The 13,214-nt window shown below is 48.0% G+C and overlaps 1 long non-coding RNA gene and 1 other non-coding gene across 2 annotated transcripts in view; both read right to left on the reverse strand.

Annotated features, from left to right (window-relative positions):
* LOC148638367 (uncharacterized) overlaps window positions 1-13,214 on the reverse strand; it is a 244,654-nt gene that overhangs the window by 106,472 nt on the left and 124,968 nt on the right. The window lies entirely within an intron of this gene.
* On the reverse strand, window positions 5,272-5,343 carry trnap-agg (transfer RNA proline (anticodon AGG)). The gene has a single exon. It is a non-coding gene; the product is annotated as a tRNA-Pro (tRNA).

Raw genomic sequence — 13,214 nt, forward strand, 5'->3', positions numbered from 1 at the left:
TGGGCGGTGCCCGGTAAGAGGGGCAGAGGCGGTAAGACATGATGCCGAGAAGCATGAAGCGAGGGGTATTAGCTCAAATGGTAGAGCGCTCGCTTAGCATGCAAGAGGTAGCGGGATCGATGCCCGCATCCTCCAGGTCTGAGTTTGGATCTCCGGAAGCCCGGTGCTCTTGTTTAGCTTCTGCGACTTCTGACAGGTGCTCCTCCGTTGCGGAGAGAATGTCCTTCAGTTGTCAAGCGTTGAAGGGCCACACCTCCTTCCCAACCTCAGTCTGCACTGAGTGCGTCTCTGGCATTTTCTCGTCCAATTTGTCAGCTTAGCAAGTGAAAAGTATATCCGAGTGAAAACAGTGCTGATAATACTCTCACGAATTGTTAGAAGACGTGCTTTTGATCATCGATTGCTTAACAATCACATTCGTTCGACTTGAGCCATCAAGCTCGTAGTTTTCCTTCAAATCTTGAAAGCTCTCAGTGAGAACATCATAGGCTGCAGGACGCCCCGTAACTTGATTACTTCAACAGAAAGAAGAGCAGACAGCTCGACAAATATGTGAGGCGCAGAGAGCGCAAGGCGAGCCGCACACGTTTCGGTGGCTGAGAGAGGGCAGTTTTTGCTTCTGCATTTCCCAAGTAAGGACGCATGACAACAAGCGATCGCGGTGCTCATCTACGACACAGTGGTGATGAGTTTTCAGTACGTGTTCTTTTGAACGAGCAATGAGGTTGCCGCCTTGGACAGCTGACTGCACGCTCTCATTGTGCCACGTGATGAGAATTCACCAGGCTCGTTCAGTCATTAGTCACATTCCATCGTTTGCCATAAGCAGACGCTGCGAAGTGATGTGGATATCAGTTCCCAGTCTTGTGGAAGAGGAGGAAAAGAGCACACGAGGGCTCGCCCGGGAGTTGAACCCGGGACCTCTCGCACCCTAAGCGAGAATCATACCACTAGACCAACGAGCCACAGCAGCACTTTCCATTTCAATCTGTCAGCGAGCTTGAGGATGGGGAGAGGCGCCATTCGCTCGTCCAGTCAGACCTTCATCAATAAGTCAAGAAAGCTGCAATTACACGACTGCCTTGCAGACGAAGGGCAGTGAACTGTGCCCGGTAAGAGGGGAACAAGCGGCACTAGGTGACGCCGAGGCATAAGTCCCAGCGAGGGGGGTTGGCTTGTATGGTACAGCGCTTGCTTTGCATGTGGGAGATAGCAGGATCAATTCCCGCATCCTCTAGGTGTGTGCTTAGAGCTTGATGTGCCGAAAGGCGTCCTTTAGCCTGTGGTCCCGCCTTACATGGAGAGCATCGTGCAGCTGTCAAGCGTTTCGCAGCCACGCCCCCTTTTCATCTTCTCTCTGGCTTAAGCGTCACTCCGCCCCTCTCTCTTGACATTTCATGTCAGCATGTCAGAAGTCCGAGTGACATTTTTAATGGCTGAGTGAGGGCACGATGCTGAAGCAGAGAGGCCACTTCAGCCACAGAGACTTGTGCTAGGTGAGATCTGAAAGACGGACTCGCAACAGAAACAGACCAAAAATGTATCGGTGAGATCAAAAGGCAAATGCAACATTCAGCAGAGGGCGTCTAAAGATTAGGGAACGGGCGACTGAAATCCATGTGAGGCAAACTTTCCGGTGTTTGTACAGCAGCTGGGCTTGTTGGCGTAATTGGTAGTGCGTCAGTCTCGTCATCTGAAGGGCCTGAGTTTGATCCTCACACGGGGCAGGGCTGCTTCCTCTCTTGCTCTTTTCAAACACTTGCGGCAACTGTTCGCTCATAACCACGTCTGGAATGCGTGACCTTTACACGGGCGAGAAGCAACGCCGCATCCCTTTTCTAAAGAACATTCACATTCAGAAATAAGTCAAGAAATTTGCCATTACTTTCGCTCGCACTGCTGTCAGCCTGCCCATGTTGCCAAAGAAAGATTCACTCGGCGTCAACATGACAGAACAGCGATCACTTGAAAACAATGTTCCACACTCCGTAAGCAAGAACTTCAGTGTTTGCAGTCACCCGATATGCCGATAGTCAAAGGAGCGCAAAACACGAAGCGTCAAAAGACAAGATGAGTTGATGGAAAGAGCGTTGAATTGATGAGCACAAAAGTTCAGCTCGTACAATAGGCAACGAAGGTCTCAGCGTCGTCATCGCACTTGAAAGGACTGCCTTGCAGACCAAGGGCAGTGGGCGGTGCCCGGTAAGAGGTGCAGAGGCGGTAAGACATGATGCCGAGAAGCATGAAGCGAGGGGGATTAGCTCAAATGGTAGAGCGCTCGCTTAGCATGCAAGAGGTAGCGGGATCGATGCCCGCATCCTCCAGGTCTGAGTTTGGATCTCCGGAAGCCCGGTGCTCTTGTTTAGCTTCTGCGACTTCTGACAGGTGCTCCTCCGTTGCGGAGAGAATGTCCTTCAGTTGTCAAGCGTTGAAGGGCCACACCTCCTTCCCAACCTCAGTCTGCACTGAGTGCGTCTCCGGCATTTTCTCGTCCAATTTGTCAGCTTAGCAAGTGAAAAGTATATCCGAGTGAAAACAGTGCTGATAATACTCTCACGAATTGTTAGAAGACGTGCTTTTGATCATCGATTGCTTAACAATCACATTCGTTCGACTTGAGCCATCAAGCTCGTAGTTTTCCTTCAAATCTTGAAAGCTCTCAGTGAGAACATCATAGGCTGCAGGACGCCCCGTAACTTGATTACTTCAACAGAAAGAAGAGCAGACAGCTCGACAAATATGTGAGGCGCAGAGAGCGCAAGGCGAGCCGCACACGTTTCGGTGGCTGAGAGAGGGCAGTTTTTGCTTCTGCATTTCCCAAGTAAGGACGCATGACAACAAGCGATCGCGGTGCTCATCTACGACACAGTGGTGATGAGTTTTCAGTACGTGTTCTTTTGAACGAGCAATGAGGTTGCCGCCTTGGACAGCTGACTGCACGCTCTCATTGTGCCACGTGATGAGAATTCACCAGGCTCGTTCAGTCATTAGTCACATTCCATCGTTTGCCATAAGCAGACGCTGCGAAGTGATGTGGATATCAGTTCCCAGTCTTGTGGAAGAGGAGGAAAAGAGCACACGAGGGCTCGCCCGGGAGTTGAACCCGGGACCTCTCGCACCCTAAGCGAGAATCATACCACTAGACCAACGAGCCACAGCAGCACTTTCCATTTCAATCTGTCAGCGAGCTTGAGGATGGGGAGAGGCGCCATTCGCTCGTCCAGTCAGACCTTCATCAATAAGTCAAGAAAGCTGCAATTACACGACTGCCTTGCAGACGAAGGGCAGTGAACTGTGCCCGGTAAGAGGGGAACAAGCGGCACTAGGTGACGCCGAGGCATAAGTCCCAGCGAGGGGGGTTGGCTTGTATGGTACAGCGCTTGCTTTGCATGTGGGAGATAGCAGGATCAATTCCCGCATCCTCTAGGTGTGTGCTTAGAGCTTGATGTGCCGAAAGGCGTCCTTTAGCCTGTGGTCCCGCCTTACATGGAGAGCATCGTGCAGCTGTCAAGCGTTTCGCAGCCACGCCCCCTTTTCATCTTCTCTCTGGCTTAAGCGTCACTCCGCCCCTCTCTCTTGACATTTCATGTCAGCATGTCAGAAGTCCGAGTGACATTTTTAATGGCTGAGTGAGGGCACGATGCTGAAGCAGAGAGGCCACTTCAGCCACAGAGACTTGTGCTAGGTGAGATCTGAAAGACGGACTCGCAACAGAAACAGACCAAAAATGTATCGGTGAGATCAAAAGGCAAATGCAACATTCAGCAGAGGGCGTCTAAAGATTAGGGAACGGGCGACTGAAATCCATGTGAGGCAAACTTTCCGGTGTTTGTACAGCAGCTGGGCTTGTTGGCGTAATTGGTAGTGCGTCAGTCTCGTCATCTGAAGGGCCTGAGTTTGATCCTCACACGGGGCAGGGCTGCTTCCTCTCTTGCTCTTTTCAAACACTTGCGGCAACTGTTCGCTCATAACCACGTCTGGAATGCGTGACCTTTACACGGGCGAGAAGCAACGCCGCATCCCTTTTCTAAAGAACATTCACATTCAGAAATAAGTCAAGAAATTTGCCATTACTTTCGCTCGCACTGCTGTCAGCCTGCCCATGTTGCCAAAGAAAGATTCACTCGGCGTCAACATGACAGAACAGCGATCACTTGAAAACAATGTTCCACACTCCGTAAGCAAGAACTTCAGTGTTTGCAGTCACCCGATATGCCGATAGTCAAAGGAGCGCAAAACACGAAGCGTCAAAAGACAAGATGAGTTGATGGAAAGAGCGTTGAATTGATGAGCACAAAAGTTCAGCTCGTACAATAGGCAACGAAGGTCTCAGCGTCGTCATCGCACTTGAAAGGACTGCCTTGCAGACCAAGGGCAGTGGGCGGTGCCCGGTAAGAGGTGCAGAGGCGGTAAGACATGATGCCGAGAAGCATGAAGCGAGGGGGATTAGCTCAAATGGTAGAGCGCTCGCTTAGCATGCAAGAGGTAGCGGGATCGATGCCCGCATCCTCCAGGTCTGAGTTTGGATCTCCGGAAGCCCGGTGCTCTTGTTTAGCTTCTGCGACTTCTGACAGGTGCTCCTCCGTTGCGGAGAGAATGTCCTTCAGTTGTCAAGCGTTGAAGGGCCACACCTCCTTCCCAACCTCAGTCTGCACTGAGTGCGTCTCCGGCATTTTCTCGTCCAATTTGTCAGCTTAGCAAGTGAAAAGTATATCCGAGTGAAAACAGTGCTGATAATACTCTCACGAATTGTTAGAAGACGTGCTTTTGATCATCGATTGCTTAACAATCACATTCGTTCGACTTGAGCCATCAAGCTCGTAGTTTTCCTTCAAATCTTGAAAGCTCTCAGTGAGAACATCATAGGCTGCAGGACGCCCCGTAACTTGATTACTTCAACAGAAAGAAGAGCAGACAGCTCGACAAATATGTGAGGCGCAGAGAGCGCAAGGCGAGCCGCACACGTTTCGGTGGCTGAGAGAGGGCAGTTTTTGCTTCTGCATTTCCCAAGTAAGGACGCATGACAACAAGCGATCGCGGTGCTCATCTACGACACAGTGGTGATGAGTTTTCAGTACGTGTTCTTTTGAACGAGCAATGAGGTTGCCGCCTTGGACAGCTGACTGCACGCTCTCATTGTGCCACGTGATGAGAATTCACCAGGCTCGTTCAGTCATTAGTCACATTCCATCGTTTGCCATAAGCAGAAGCTGCGAAGTGATGTGGATATCAGTTCCCAGTCTTGTGGAAGAGGAGGAAAAGAGCACACGAGGGCTCGTCCGGGAGTTGAACCCGGGACCTCTCGCACCCTAAGCGAGAATCATACCACTAGACCAACGAGCCACAGCAGCACTTTCCATTTCAATCTGTCAGCGAGCTTGAGGATGGGGAGAGGCGCCATTCGCTCGTCCAGTCAGACCTTCATCAATAAGTCAAGAAAGCTGCAATTACACGACTGCCTTGCAGACGAAGGGCAGTGAACTGTGCCCGGTAAGAGGGGAACAAGCGGCACTAGGTGACGCCGAGGCATAAGTCCCAGCGAGGGGGGTTGGCTTGTATGGTACAGCGCTTGCTTTGCATGTGGGAGATAGCAGGATCAATTCCCGCATCCTCCAGGTGTGTGCTTAGAGCTTGATGTGCCGAAAGGCGTCCTTTAGCCTGTGGTCCCGCCTTACATGGAGAGCATCGTGCAGCTGTCAAGCGTTTCGCAGCCACGCCCCCTTTTAATCTTCTCTCTGGCTTAAGCGTCACTCCGCCCCTCTCTCTTGACATTTCATGTCAGCATGTCAGAAGTCCGAGTGACATTTTTAATGGCTGAGTGAGGGCACGATGCTGAAGCAGAGAGGCCACTTCAGCCACAGAGACTTGTGCTAGGTGAGATCTGAAAGACGGACTCGCAACAGAAACAGACCAAAAATGTATCGGTGAGATCAAAAGGCAAATGCAACATTCAGCAGAGGGCGTCTAAAGATTAGGGAACGGGCGACTGAAATCCATGTGAGGCAAACTTTCCGGTGTGTGTACTGCAGCTGGGCTTGTTGGCGTAATTGGTAGTGCGTCAGTCTCGTCATCTGAAGGGCCTGAGTTTGATCCTCACACGGGGCAGGGCTGCTTCCTCTCTTGCTCTTTTCAAACACTTGCGGCAACTGTTCGCTCATAACCACGTCTGGAATGCGTGACCTTTACACGGGCGAGAAGCAACGCCGCATCCCTTTTCTAAAGAACATTCACATTCAGAAATAAGTCAAGAAATTTGCCATTACTTTCGCTCGCACTGCTGTCAGCCTGCCCATGTTGCCAAAGAAAGATTCACTCGGCGTCAACATGACAGAACAGCGATCACTTGAAAACAATGTTCCACACTCCGTAAGCAAGAACTTCAGTGTTTGCAGTCACCCGATATGCCGATAGTCAAAGGAGCGCAAAACACGAAGCGTCAAAAGACAAGATGAGTTGATGGAAAGAGCGTTGAATTGATGAGCACAAAAGTTCAGCTCGTACAATAGGCAACGAAGGTCCCGGCGTTGTCATCGCATTTGAAAGGACTGCCTTGCAGACTAAGGGCAGTTGGAGGTTGCTGTTTTGAGACGGAGGCATTGGGATGGTGGGCCGAGATCTATTCTTCTTAAGGAATTCTTCATCGTGAAAGATCGGTCCACAGGTCATCCAAAGAACTCAGGGAATCATGTGCTACTGAATGGAGTGAAGTGCTGAAACACATGACATGCCCCCTTGATCTCACGTGCTGCAACATGCACAGCTACCGTCCACACCAGGCAGTGGGGCTTCAGCAGAATTTGCTACGCCACCTGCAATTACATATCCAGCTGCACACATATACATGGCCCTTCTTTCGTTTTCAGGATCTCAAAAAAAAGCTTAGCTTGGTTTTCCTGCCACCTGATTGACCTCATCTCCCTCAGAATGTGCCCCGCCACATTCATTGCTGAAGCAGGACGGAGGCTAACGGACATGTCAGAACAGTGAGGTTCAACGATCTCTCCAAAATATTGTGGTTGTAGTGGAAGAGATATGTTTTAAATTGTACCTTGGTATTTCAAACTCTCTCTAGAATGTTATCCATTTCTATTTTATTTTGACAGGAACTGTTAAAAGGCTAATGACACTAGATGAAAAGAGAAAAAAGAAAACACAACGTTTCAGCCGTGGAGGCTTCTTCAGGTGTGAGGGCTCCACGGCTGAAATGTTGTATTTTCTTTCTTTTCTTTTAAGCATGGAATAGACCTATTACTTGTTCCTTTGCAGCCTACACATGGTGATGCAGCTCCCCACCTGAACTGCTAATGATACTAGATGCCTGGTAGTTTGTGGTACTTGGTTATCGTCTTATGTGTGCTCAAACTGCATATGTGTTGTAGCAGCGAGGCTTATTAATAAGAAAGAATTAAGTGTTCTGAGCCTTCCCAAATGAGGCCCCATCTCTGTTCATCTCTGTGGTGCAGCGGCCCAGCACTGAGCTTCGCCAATGTGATTCAGCTGCTTCCAGTGCCTTTATTGGAGTGCGCTGATGGACCGTGCTCTCTCTCCAGAGACCAGCACGCCTGTCATGGACGGAGCAGGAAAGGCGGCGCCACATTCTACAGCCCTCTCCACGCAATCGATGAAATCGGGCTACTGAAGTGGAGAAAATCGCCTCTCCAGAAAGTGCAAATATCATCTTGGAGACTATAAATCCTATTGCCGAAGGTCAGCCCTGTCTACCAGAGTAACCCTCCCACAGCGATGATCAGCTCGTCTCACACGCGAGAAGTTTCGGTTGGAAACAAGCGCCCCCTCTTCTCGCACGTTTTGCACGTTCGAGTAGTTTTAATGCGGCTCTTTCGTACACGGTGCTGATCTTTTGGAAAGCAGGAGGCAAAACCGAGTCGAACCCGGGCCGCCTGGGTAAAAACCAGGAACCCTAACCGCTAGACCATATGGCAGCGAACAGCCATGCTGTTCCCGGCATCATCCGAGCAAACTACGTAAATATGAGAAAACACGCTGAGTTGTCACTCAGAGTGTCGAAGGGTCGATGTATACTGGGGCTCAGTTGAAATGCAACGTCAGGACTTTTCCAAATTATGTCACACGAAGAGAGCACAGCCTTTTCCACCCTGCCATGCGTGTATCGGTAACTCCCCGTGATCGTATAGTGGTCAGTACTTTGCGTTGTGGCCGCAACAACCCCGGTTCGAATCCAGGTCACGGCAGAATAGGGGCGTCTGCTTTTACTACTTGCACGAATGAAGGCAAAAAAAAGCCAATCGATGTGAACGAACGGCGCTTTACAGAGGAGTACTGCCTGACTGGATCGTTGATGAGCGACAGAGGCCACTCCGACCCCTTCTTGGTTTTCTTCAATGACTTACTAAGGATCTTCTTCACATTCGCCCATGCAGGGGAAGCCAGTTACACCAAAGCAAACGCAGGAAAGTGCATTTCAAGCAGAGACCAGGAGGGACTTGTTTACACTGAGAGTGGGTGGAGAATGGAACAATGCGCCCAGCCCTGTTGCTGGAGCCGATTCTTGATGAGATTTTGGGCTCACTAAGAGGCCCCCTCTGGATGCTATTCTTTCTGTTGTTCTTGCAGGTCCTGCGCTGCTTTTGAGCCGACAGAGCTCGTCCTGGTCTGTCGGCACAGCCCAATTGCAAATGATCAGCTCCGCATACAGAAGGAACGTGCATTTGGTACGAGAGTGCATGAAGGCACCGGAAATACATTGGGAACAAATGACCGGTCACTCAAGACCTCTGTGAAGTACAGGAGCTTGCAAGAAGCAGCTGTTTCCGCCCGGTCTCGAACTGGGGACCATTCGCATGTGAGGCGAACGTGATAACCACTACACTACGGAAACGGTTGTAAACCGTGCCCAGCGGCCCAGTGCTGAGCTTCGCCAATGAGATTCAGCTGCTTCCATTGCCTTTATTGGAGTGCGCTGATGGACCGTGCTCTCTCTCCAGAGACCAGTACGCCTGTACCGGGGTAAAGTTAGCTTGAAGTTCGAAAACGATTTTGGCATGCCTGTAGCGCTTTCGCGAAATCTCTTAGAGTTACAAAAACACATGCTTTGTGTATAAAATACATTGTGAATGCTTTCTCAGCCTTCACTTTGTCATTTTTATGACATTTTTTTGACCATGCTCACATTTTGTTTTGTCCATATCTTTGCAATAGAAGCACAGAACGGCTTCGAACCAAATGCATTTTAAAGACCACAACTTGTGGATATTTCAACAGCCTCTACACCAAACTATCAGTGAGCTAATCATCTTTTTTAAAACCTCCAGTTTTTCATCGATGCGTAATTACACACTAACTGGAACCCGGGGACTGCTGTGTGCACACGTTCACAACGCGAGAAATACTGTTCAATACGGTTTTGTGCGAAAAACCCATATATGACCATAGGAAGCAGAACAGCGCAGTCTCCAATTAGCCAGACTGTAAGCACGGGAATAAAGCTTTGTTTGATTTCTGAAACCCTTCCTTTACGTTCTATTTTCATTCAGGTGTGGTTCAACTATATTGACAATACTACTGACAGCAGGAAGTTTAAAATATTCTTTTCTCAGCAGCTTATTAAAAACAGCTCCCATGATGTTCAAACCGACTTTTTACACAGAACACTGACACAGCTTTGTGTTCTGAATCTCTTTTTCTCGTGCTTTTATTTAATGTGGCACAATGCACTGGTATAGGGGTATTTTGTTAACAAACCAATAGCATTTAAACCACAGCACCCACAATGCTGCAAGTAAGTGTTTTGCACACTAAGCAGGTCCTCTGACTTTTCCCAGCTTTGTTTTGGTTTTTTTAAGATAACAGTACAGGTAAGACACTGGGATAGGGGGGTCGTCTTCTTGGCTCAATAGCATTTCAAATACAACAGCCACACTGCTGAAACCAAGTGTTTTACACACCAGTCTAGCCCCCTAACCTTATACAACCTTGCTGTGGCTGTGGCACCTTTCTTTATTTTTTTATGATTTTTTGAAGATAACACTACAGGTAATACACTGGGACAGGTGGGTCGTCTTCATGGCTCAATAGAATTTCAAATACAACAGCCACACTGCTGAAACTAAGTGTTTTACACACCACACAGGCCCCCTAACCTTATGCAACCTTGCTGTGGCTGTGGCCCCTTTCTTTATTTTTTTATGAGGTTTTCAATATGGCACCATTAGACAGGCGGTACATGGGGATAGGGGGGTGCTATTCACGAGTCAATAGCTCTTCAAGCACAACAGCCACAGTGCTGCAACCAGGTGTTTTACACCAGACATTTCACCTAACCTTATACAACCTCGCTTTGAGTTATAGAACATTTCTTTATTTTTTTTTACTGTAATCAAGTGTTGTGCTCACTAGTCAGGCCTCCTGACCTTTCACAGTCATGCTTTGTTGTGTGCAACTTTAATTATCTTTTTAGGATTTTTTGAACATGGCAACTTCCACCGAGATGGGTGGGGGGTGTTGGGGTGCTCTTCAATAGCTTTTTCATCTATACACACAAATGGATGTAACCAAGACACTCAGAACCTGTCACGCAGGGGCTGACTGCTGAGGATAGGGATCCAATGCGGTGCCCTTGGTAGGGTTGGCGTGAGACGCAGGCGTAGTCGGAGTAAACAGGCAGGGGTCCGAGTCCGGGAAGGCGTAGTACAGGCATAGGCACAGAATCGACAGGCGAAGGCGTAGTCGAGGTACTGGCAGGGGTCGGAGTCCGGGAAGGCGTAGAAGTTGCGTCGGTAGACAGAGGTGTAAACGAAGAGACAGGCTGGGGTCAGGATCCGAGAAAGCGTAAAACAGGCGAAGGTACAAAATCGAGTGGCTAAAGCGGTAGTCGGAAAAGCGGGGTCGAGGTCCAGGGGAGAAGTCGTAGTAAGGCAAAGGTGTAGTTAGTACGTAAGCTCCGGGAGAGAATCTCAATCGTGAGCAATGACCGGGGGGCAGATGAGGGTTTAAGCAGAGGACTGATTGACACGTGCACGTTTGGTACGGGGAGAGCTCGTAGGAATGCGGGAGCGCTTGCCTGCGTGAGGGAGATTCGTGGCAAAACCAACAGAATCAACCTGAACTCACAGAAAAACAAGAATGCCCCCGAGACACCTGCACCCCCCCTGGACCACTCTGGTATCAACACCCCCAAACCCATCCATACCAGCTAACAAGACTCAGAATCAGTGCAACCCTCCAACCTGGACCAAGAGCAGGATGGGACAAGTACCTGCACCACACTACGCACCCCTCATCCAGACCAGCAGGACAGCCAGACCACAGACAGCACCATCATGTAACCCCCCTGTTCATTCCAACAGAAAAGCCGAACTGACCCCCACCAGCATGGCGACGCTGCAGCTCTGGTCACACCAGCAGGCCCAATGGGCTCAGAGCTGGGGGACATACAGATGCAGCCATTCAAAATGCGTGGGCGATACCGCATTATTTTCCGGTACGCTGTACGCAGTCTACCGCAAGTTACCGGTAAATACCGCTAGTTACCATAAATTCTCCTATAATATGACAAGCAAAATAATAGTATCCTGAATTTCGGCAAGGTGGAGCTAATAAAGCTCAACCTCTCATGTTTGAGCTGTGGCCATCAAAGTCTTTAACGAAGATATTACTAATAGTACTAATAATGAATGACCTTGGACAAGCTGTAAGTGTAAACTCAAAGTATTGCCCTGGTCAACATTCTTTTTTTCATTGACCGTCTTTGTAAAAGTAACACCACAGCATTTCGCAATCACGCATTTGTTTCCAATCATGCAAAGTACAGTAATTTTTGAGAATCGATTCACCATGCCTTTCACATGCTCATAAAAGAGATTGATTTAGGAACATAGACATATTACTGTATGAAAACTGTACTGTATACAGTATGTATATGTATATTTAATGTCTTAACTGTGCCCGTTTAAGTATTGAATATTCATATCTAATTTTACCACTGAAGGGAAATCTTAGTAGCTGAGCATAAAAAGAATAGGAGCATACTGCAACGCGTGTGAAGGCCATAAACGATATTAATTTTGGAACATAAACATACAGTATATGGCTGGTCTCGGTACTTTAAAGAAAACATACACGAAACATGGTTTCATAATGACCAGAATCGGTCTTGAGATATTTTTAACTTGATTTACAGTATTTGAGAGGTATGTCTTAACACCGATACTACAGTACGTAAATACTGCTCACGTATATGTTTCTAGGTTTATATTATGCATTTCATACGGTCAAATTACTTTTGAGCAACTAATAAGAAGCGCGAAACGGTATGCCCAGGGCGTTTTAGTTTCGTTTTACTGGGACTCTGCTTTAACAATGTCGCCGTGGATTGATTAGAGATATCAAGTACATACAAGTCATTTTTTAAATGTTGTAGTTCGTCTTGTAAAAATGTTACGAGTACATCATCTATCAACAATTACACAGGTTCTGTTTCCATATTGCAGATTTTGGTTACGTAATATTATTTTCTAAATTTCACGTTGTGAATATATGATTTGGGCAAACAGAGCCGCAAAGAAGTACATTATGGGTTGTTGTTTTTTTTTTTTTGCAGTTTTATCTAGAACAAGCGATGCTTAAACCTTTGTCTGATTATTGTGAAAATATCCACACGACAGTTACAGTACCTAGGAGTTGACTTCAGTGATGTTGTACTGTGCTGTAAACTTGTTCTGTGCCTAGTCACATTATTTTATAGCGTTTTTATAGCGTTATCAAATCCGGTGGCGCTGTGTGTTAGTTTCCTGACTCCCATGTCACATGGTCTGTGATTGAAACCTGTGAAACCGGTTTAATTCGTCACAGCCAGCACTCCGGCAGAGAGGGGGTTGTACTCGTAAAGTAGAAGCAGGCGAGATTTCCAGCGAAAGACACCTCCCCCTCCCCCCCCACCCTCATACGATTCAAATTGTATTACAGCATTGTAATTACACATTGTAATTGTATTACACATCGTACACATGCTTAAAAGAGAAGAGAGAAAACGCAAGCCTTCTTCAGGTGTGAGGGTCTTCTGCTCAGAATGAAACGCTAAAATGTAATGTAGGCTCTGAATGGGTTCAATTATGATTTGGGCTTGATTAAGGTCGCTGCCTTTCATCTAAAACCCTACTTGAATCCTTCTAAACTAAAAATCAGTGTTAGTGAGTTCTAAATAAAGAGGTATCCAGGTAACAGTGAAACGGGCG

This window comes from Lepisosteus platostomus, assembly GCF_059453375.1.
Source record: "Lepisosteus platostomus isolate fLepPlt1 chromosome 5 unlocalized genomic scaffold, fLepPlt1.hap1 SUPER_5_unloc_1, whole genome shotgun sequence".
NCBI classification, from domain to species: Eukaryota; Metazoa; Chordata; class Actinopteri; order Semionotiformes; family Lepisosteidae; genus Lepisosteus; species Lepisosteus platostomus.